General features: G+C 40.0%; 2 pseudogenes; one reads left to right on the forward strand and one right to left on the reverse strand.

The window, feature by feature from the left end:
* Positions 1 to 5,202: 5,202 nt before the first annotated feature.
* On the reverse strand, positions 5,203 to 5,322 carry LOC134937062 (5S ribosomal RNA; annotated as a pseudogene).
* A 2,040-nt stretch (positions 5,323 to 7,362) lies between these two features.
* On the forward strand, positions 7,363 to 7,482 carry LOC134937065 (5S ribosomal RNA; annotated as a pseudogene).
* Positions 7,483 to 8,535: the final 1,053 nt, after the last annotated feature.

Genomic DNA, 8,535 nt, shown 5'->3' on the forward strand with positions numbered 1-8,535 from the left:
AGTAGTCTTTGTTCCACTACAAGAAAATGTTATAAAATAGTTGTCTTTCAATTAGTTGTAGCTACTGTATAAACAGTAACCATTATTAAACTATTAGATTAAAACAAATATACACCATTGGTTTAAATTTAATATAGACAAACTATACCTTCCACCATGACCCATTACAGGAGGGACAAAATGCTTTCATCCTGGACTTCCTTCTTAATTTATGATTGCAATTACCTGTGTCAGATGACATCAATCAAATATTAAGAGGGAAGTCCAGGTAGAGAGCATTTTGTCCCTCTTGAAATGGGACATGTGGGAGGTATGCACAAACTAAAATACATCCCCTACTTCTTATTCAGAGCCGCTCGCTACACCAACAGCTTTTGCACTCTGAAGCCCTATGCATTGTGCACATGATCGCCTCTGCTTGGTTGACAGGCAGAGGCAGTTGCGGGGTGGGAGGGGGCATGCCAATGGCGTTAGAACGCCATTGGTGGGGCACGGTCCGGACAATGCAGGCATGTCCAGACTGTTGCGGGGGTTGACCGCAGTGGCTGCGTGATGTCACATGCAGCTAGGCAGCACAGTTAAGGAGCTACTTCGTGGGTGCGAAAGCATTGCTGCCGTGCAATAATTTCCCACCCGTGTGGGTGTGGGTAGTGCCTGACATGCGGGGCGGATAAGCCCTGTGCTGGACTTCCCCCTGCATGTCAGAAAAACTGATCATAGATGTGCTAAATTTAGCACATCTACGATCAGGACTTAATCACCCCCATAGTCTTTTTTCAATCACCAAAGTACAGTAGCTTTATGATGGAGTTAATGTCTATGGTGGTTATGTTTATACTCATGACTGCTCTTATTCAAGCCTTATGTCCAGTGATAAGTACCTCAAAAAAAAAAAGAAATCGTAAAACATGAGGACACATGTTGAAACTGGTAAGAGGTAGGTTCAAAGGAAACTTGAGGAAAAATTACTTTACAGAAAGGGTAGTGGTAGAGACTAAGACAGTAGAGCAATTTAAACATGCTTGGGATAGGCATACTAATATTATTAAAAATAACTAAGGATCAAATAGGGCTGAGGTTACTAAAAGATAATCAAGGGGAAGACTTGATGGTCCAAGTGGTTTTTATTTGCTGTCAAATTTTATGTTTCTTTCTAAGTTGATTTTCTGTAACATTGTATATTCCAGTTTCAAAGTTAAAGGGATCTCTTTCACAATAGCAATTTGTTCAAAGCAAAATGATTTAATAAAAAATATCTTCAAACTAGTCTCTGCCTTGTATTTTAACATCAGATGGCCATCACTTCCATGCCCTTCAATGATGCCGACCACCAGAAAGTCACCATCAAATGGTAAAACATAAGAAGAAAAACATAAATGGTGATCATCCCTTTAGTCGGACAATTTTGTTGAACAAGCGGATAAGGATAATGTTCCTTAAGAGTGTTGGAACCTTGGAGAATTAAAAATTTGGTGACTGAGGGACATGTTTACTATGGTTGGATCAAAGGAGAAGCTAAGATTGAGGATTGCTATTCCTGCCCAACAGGACTACACTGGAGTAGGAAGGTGGACATTCTTCAAGTAGCAGCGGCATAAGGATGATTTTTAAAAAAAATAAGCATTGTCCAAGATAAGGACGTAACTGCCAGAGGCAATGGAGACACCTGTCTCTGGGTTCCAAGCCTGAAAGGGCACCTGCATGTACAGCAGCATCTGTGTAGTTCACACCAGGATCCAAGTGTGACTGCTGCTTTTCCAATGGAGCTCTGCTGCAAACCTTCTGCTGCTGCTGCAGAGCTTATCAGCTCTGGTCTAGGAGACCTGTAGACCAGCGAGCGCGATATCTATATCTTTTTATAAGTCATGTGTTTTGTTAGGGTGGCACCAAACTACAACTTGCCTCCGGGTGACGGGGATGAACTTACGCCCCTGGTCCAAGAGCCCAAGCTGCAAGTTAGTGCAGATAAAAACCCAATAGCATTCAGTTAAACAATTGTGTTCCTGTGAGATTCTGTTAAAGTATTTAGTGTGTTAAATATTTTTTTATGCTTGGCTTCTCTTTCAAGCATTATTGAATTCAGTATTGTTCAGCAGTCTCAGTGTGAGCTATTGCCTCTAACCTTTTCAGTTACTCAGCTCTTATTTCCTTGTAGAGGTTTGTCTCAGCATGGGCACTACCCAGATAATGCTGAGAGGGACATCATTGTATTTAGACATTGAGACAGGTTCTGCAACAGCTAGTGCCAAAAGATATACATTCTATTTTATATAAGATTAAAACATACATGGGCATAGCAGTCAGATATTGGTTTAAACACAGTGTCACTGTCAGCAGAATCCACTCTACATGGATACAGTCTCCTAAAATATATCCCTGAAGATTCACTAGTACATCAACAAGGATGGGCATTTGGAATGTAGCAATTTCAATTATTATTTAAACCAAACAATTATTTCTGCCTGAAGGTTACAGAACTTCACACAAGGTAATAAAGTAAATCATTTTATATAACAGACAAATTTTGTGGCTCAAGTGCTTGGTTTGTTTGGGCCACCACAAATTTTTTTTTTTAAAGGACTGCTTTTGATCAGTAATGTTGAGGTTGATGATGTGGGTGATATCTACAAATTCATTTCACGAATGTGCCATAAATAACGCAAAAAGGAGAAGGTGACTAGATGGTTAGCATTCCTACCGCTACTAACTTTGACCTCACAAATGAAGCAGATGCCCTCACAAATGTTGTCAGGATTTAGGTCAAAATAATCCCATACCCAGGTATGTGGTTTTATGCCCAGGCATCACAATGGCTTTCTTTTTATCATGAACAAGTACTGCTGCCACTGGTGACTGACTTACACAAACAACATCATCAACAATATTATTCTCATAATTCTCATTAGTGTAAGATAGTACACAAAGATCTCTCTAACCATGTTCCACTTCCACAGTAGCAGCTTCAATTTTGTTACGCTTGCCCAGCAGTCTTCTAGCCTTCTGCAATACTAGGCTTCACCTATAGCAGCCGCCTTTCCTGGATGAATTAGGTCCACTCAGTACTCAGATGCCCCCAGGTCTTATAGAAGAACAAGGCGACTAAAGGAGGCTGAGCAAGGGCAAAAATAGAAACTAGAGAGAAGCTCACTGGATGAGAAGTAGGACAAATAATACTGGATCAAGCTGCACTATGCACAAACTGAGCTAAGCATTTGCATGTTTGTGAATGCTACAATGCACAAGTTGGTATAAGCAACTAAATATAAACTGTATATGAATGCAACAATGCATAGGATGATATAAGCAACTAAATCTCAATGGATAATAAATGCAACAATGCACAGGATGATATAAGCAACTACATATAAATGGATAATAAATGCAACACTGCAGAGGATGATATAAATGATCAAATACAAGAGGTAACTCAGACTCTGAAAATAACTAATGCAAAATCCCAGGACTTAGCTTAAACTGTCTGAAGTGGATTCTGAAGAAGCTCAGAAACTGGAAATGGAACAGAATCCCCTGAAGGGGAGCAGAGAACCAGAGACACTGAGACTGATACCGGCTTCAGAGCAGGATTTCACTGTGTACAGCGATAGCAAGCTTGGCAACTGGAGCAGACAGCACTAACTGCAGACTCAGTTCACAACCACAGAACGATGACCGGGACCAGGTACAAACAGGAACTTGAACCTATAACCGGCGTCAAGTAAAGGGCAAGCTGGGTAATAAAGGGAGACACTCCCAATCAGAACAGCCAGAGAAACCAAGCCTCCTGATGAGGAGATACAATGCACCTGGACAGCTAGACACACAGAGGCAAAATGTATACAGCCACTGAGGCTGAACACAGGGATACATGCAGGAATTTAGCTGCTGGAGTGTAGTAACACAGACGCACCACTAGCTGCTTGTAACAAATTTCCATTATGTCATCATTGCCATATTCACTTCTACTGCTCATCCCATGACACCCCCTTCCTCAGGGATTTGTGAACACACAGTTTTTTTCTTCAGCCTTAGTGTTATTTTTCTTGAGCACTGATTTGTCAGTTTTTAATGGGATGCCTCTACTTCTTTTTTTCTGACATTGGGAAAGATTTTAACTTTAGGAGCCCATTCTGAGATTTTCTGCAGCCTAGACCACCTTTAATAGATCTTGTAGTACTATCATGATTGGCAGCAGCCACAGCACAAGTACTTGGTTGCTGCTCCTGCTCTTATATTGACTGATCATGATCCATATCAACTTAGTGCTTATATTTACACAGTCAAGTCACATTATTATGACAACCAGCTAATAGCCAGGGTATCTGTCGTGTGCAGTATGGACAGCATCTAGATGGGCAGGGAGTGACTTAATAAGGTGCAGAGAGGTTGCAACAGGTATCTGGAGCCATGCTGACTGCAGTGCATCCCACAGCTGCTGGAGGGTGCCTGGCGAAGGAACCGACATTCACCTCTCACATCAATGGCACGTGGTTCTCCGCAGTTTCCATGCTGGCTATTCACAATGGTTCTATCTGTCCAGTCATGATACACCTTCCCCACAGCAGCATGTGAACTGTTCACAAACTGTGCTGTTTCAGAAATACTGCCTCCCTTGGCCTGAGGGCCGATAATCAACCCTTTTTGAGTGATATATGTGCAGATGGCCTATCACACACCTTATATACCCACCAAGCCAGCGCATGACACATATATAGTACTTCATGGGCTATGTCAAATGTAGGACGTGATCATAATAATGTAATACTGAACTTTACTAAATACAGAAGTTTATCAACAAAGAAAACCCAACAAAGAAGAAAAGTTGGAAAGTAGACTCTTGTGTGGGAGCACTCAATTCAGAGGATTATATTAATCAATTCTGATAAAACATAATTTTATTAATTCATTAAAAATATAATTGTAGGAGTAAGTAATACGTAAAATAGTGTAGCTACGCGAAAATATAACACTCTATTATGTGCAATTAATGTGGTTTTCGATACCACAATAGAAACCGGAGATCAAATATATGGGCTATTGGTTTTACTGAGATAACAGTAACACCTTTGTATAGTGTATGACCATCATTTATTCTACAGCAGTCCTATTTAGGATTAAGTAGTCGTAGAGAATTGAATCATAGGTCATACAGAACCGAATGCCAATTGGTATTATTAGGGATCACTCTAGATCGGGCAGAAGAATATTTTGCAGTACCAGGGTGTTCCAAGGTGGTCTCCCATCCGAGTACTGACCCGGCCCTCCACTGCTTGGCTTCCAAGATCAGACGAGATCGGGCATCTCCAGCGGGGTATGTCCGCAATTTCTTAATCTGCCCGTTCAGTCAATCCCAATACCCATATCGACCGAGTTGTATGTCAGAGGTGAACTGAATCAGTCGTGTATTCAGTATTTTAATTTGTCTCATGCCCATGAAATTGAATTTGTAGCAATATTAGTCATAATGCATAAGTAAAATTACATTAAGGACAGTTAGCATATGAAAAAGATTATTTTATGCAAGGGCGTCCACTTGCATATGATGATGATATATAATCAGGCAACAATTATAGCAAACCTGTTGCTATATATAATATATGAGGCCTCAAATAATTTATGCCATATACGCCACCACAGCAGAAAATACTGCACACAGAGATAGTAGAGTAGTACTTTGCTGCAAGTGTGCAGCTGGATATAATCAGGCAACAATTGTAGCAAACCTGTTGCTGTGTGCAATATATAATATATATGGCCTCTAACAATTTATACCGCACACGCCACCACAGCAGAAAAAAATTTACACAAAAACATTTATAGTTGAGTAGCAATTTGCTGTAAGCGTGCAGCTAATGAGCTTCTTTAAGATTCCTTGTGCAAAAAATCTGCCGTATCTAGGAATATAGTAGTTTACTCCTAATACCTTATTAGATACCATATAAGTCGAGCACCTCTTGGAGCATTTGTAAAATGTGTATGCACTAGGGTAGTCAGATAGCTATAAATTTAGACTATCAGTGATAGACATATAGAACATTATACAATGCACATACACATATAGGCAGCATCTAAATATTTTAAGGCAAGTTAATAGCCTATTTGGGCTGTAGTGAATATACAGGGAAAAAATATATAGAGTTTCTGTAATAATACGATACCAATCCCAAGGGGCTGCCTGTAGGAAGCTGCCGTTTGTAATCTCCTGTAAGTGACAGGATCCTGGAGGTGTAGTGAAGCCGAAGTGGTGGTCGGCTATTTCCTATGCTGGCAGTGTCCGCTGCTCCACAGCGTGTAGTAGCTGAGTGCCTCCCGGCTCTCAGCCGCTAGACGCGGCTGGACGCCATTGCCCGGGTAACTGTCCTGGAGTTCCGGTTGGTGCGATCACGTGTGCGCACCACGTGACCGCAGGGGGAGATGACGTACGTTTCGCAGTGTAGCTTGATCACAGAACGTAGTGTGATCAGTATGAGTCTCTTATTTACGGACAGTGCTGGATGTTCATTGGGTATTCCATTGTGATGGACGCTTTGTTTAGCCTATCCTTAAGTTTGTAATGACATCAACCAGGGTGAGGGGAGAAAGGGGAACGTAACAGTCTACACATACTTATTTATCCCATACAATTGGCACATAATTATTAAATGATAGATATTGTAATGATACTATATATGTATATATATACATATGCAAATAACCTGCTAAATTGTCAGTACTCAGATTTCAAATTCCACTTATTATAATGCGGCTGAGAAATGTGCATCAATTATTCACAACTATACTGGCTATTGAATGGGCATTCACAATATCATATATATGTGTATATAAACTACTATATTCCTAGATACGGCAGATTTTTTGCACAAGAAATCTTAAAGAAGCTCATTAGCTGCACGCTTACAGCAAATTGCTACTCAACTATAAATGTTTTTGTGTAAATTTTTTTCTGCTGTGGTGGCGTGTGCGGTATAAATTGTTAGAGGCCATATATATTATATATTGCACACAGCAACAGGTTTGCTACAATTGTTGCCTGATTATATCCAGCTGCACACTTGCAGCAAAGTACTACTCTACTATCTCTGTGTGCCTCATATATTATATATAGCAACAGGTTTGCTTAAATTGTTGCCTGATTATATATCATCATCATATGCAAGTGGACGCCCTTGCATAAAAAAAATCTTTTTCATATGCTAACTGTCCTTAATGTAATTTTACTTATGCATTATGACTAATATTGCTACAAATTCAATTTCATGGGCATGAGACAAATTAAAATACTGAATACACGACTGATTCAGTTCACCTCTGACATACAACTCGGTCGATATGGGTATTGGGATTGACTGAACGGGCAGATTAAGAAATTGCGGACATACCCCGCTGGAGATGCCCGATCTCGTCTGATCTTGGAAGCCAAGCAGTGGAGGGCCGGGTCAGTACTCGGATGGGAGACCACCTTGGAACACCCTGGTACTGCAAAATATTCTTCTGCCCGATCTAGAGTGATCCCTAATAATACCAATTGGCATTTGGTTCTGTATGACCTATGATTCAATTCTCTACGACTACTTAATCCTAAATAGGACTGCTGTAGAATAAATGATGGTCATACACTATACAAAGGTGTTACTGTTATCTCAGTAAAACCAATAGCCCATATATTTGATCTCCGGTTTCTATTGTGGTATCGAAAACCATATTAATTGCACATAATAGAGTGTTATATTTTCACGTAGCTACACTATTTTACGTATTACTTACTCCTACAATTATATTTTTAATGAATTAATAAAATTATGTTTTATCAGAATTGATTAATATAATCCTCTGAATTGAGTGCTCCCACACAAGAGTCTACTTTCCAACTTTTCTTCTTTGTTGGGTTTTCTTTGTTGATACTCTTCTTGACTCTAGGGAGCACCACTGATAGCAACAAATAATTGCAAAACGGATTTTTCTCCCTATGCACAAAGTTGCTGTATCCATAACGCAATTAAGCGTCATAAATCAGTTTTTCAGAGGGCATTACAACCTTATTGCAAGACTAGTGCGGTCCCAAAAAAGCTTTTCTCTTAAACTAGATACTGGCTGTTAATTCAGTCTTCATGGGATACCAGCACAGTCACAATATCATCTTTCTCATTGGGCGGAATCTTTTCTTTTTCTTAGGATACCCTGCCCCATTAACTTAATTTCAAACCAGGAGTTAATAAGTCCATCTTAGTATGAGTTTCAATCTAAAGCAAGAGCTTATTTCAAGACGGAAAAACAAGGACAACCTAGATGACATCTTTCCGAGTGATTTGGTAGACACTGGACCCCACATCAGTTGGGAAGAGGACTTTCACAAACTAGATTCTACATTACGCAAACAAATCAGAACAAACTGGAATCTAACCACTTTAGAAAATTACATCAAAAACAAAATATCCCCACGTGGTCTCCGCCCAAGGGTTTTTCCTACATTTGACCTTGCCAGTGAGAACCTCAAGAAAGAATGGGAACATGCTCTCCTGAAATGTTCTAATGATCTGA

This window comes from Pseudophryne corroboree, chromosome 6 (assembly GCF_028390025.1).
Source record: "Pseudophryne corroboree isolate aPseCor3 chromosome 6, aPseCor3.hap2, whole genome shotgun sequence".
Lineage (NCBI taxonomy): Eukaryota > Metazoa > Chordata > Amphibia > Anura > Myobatrachidae > Pseudophryne > Pseudophryne corroboree.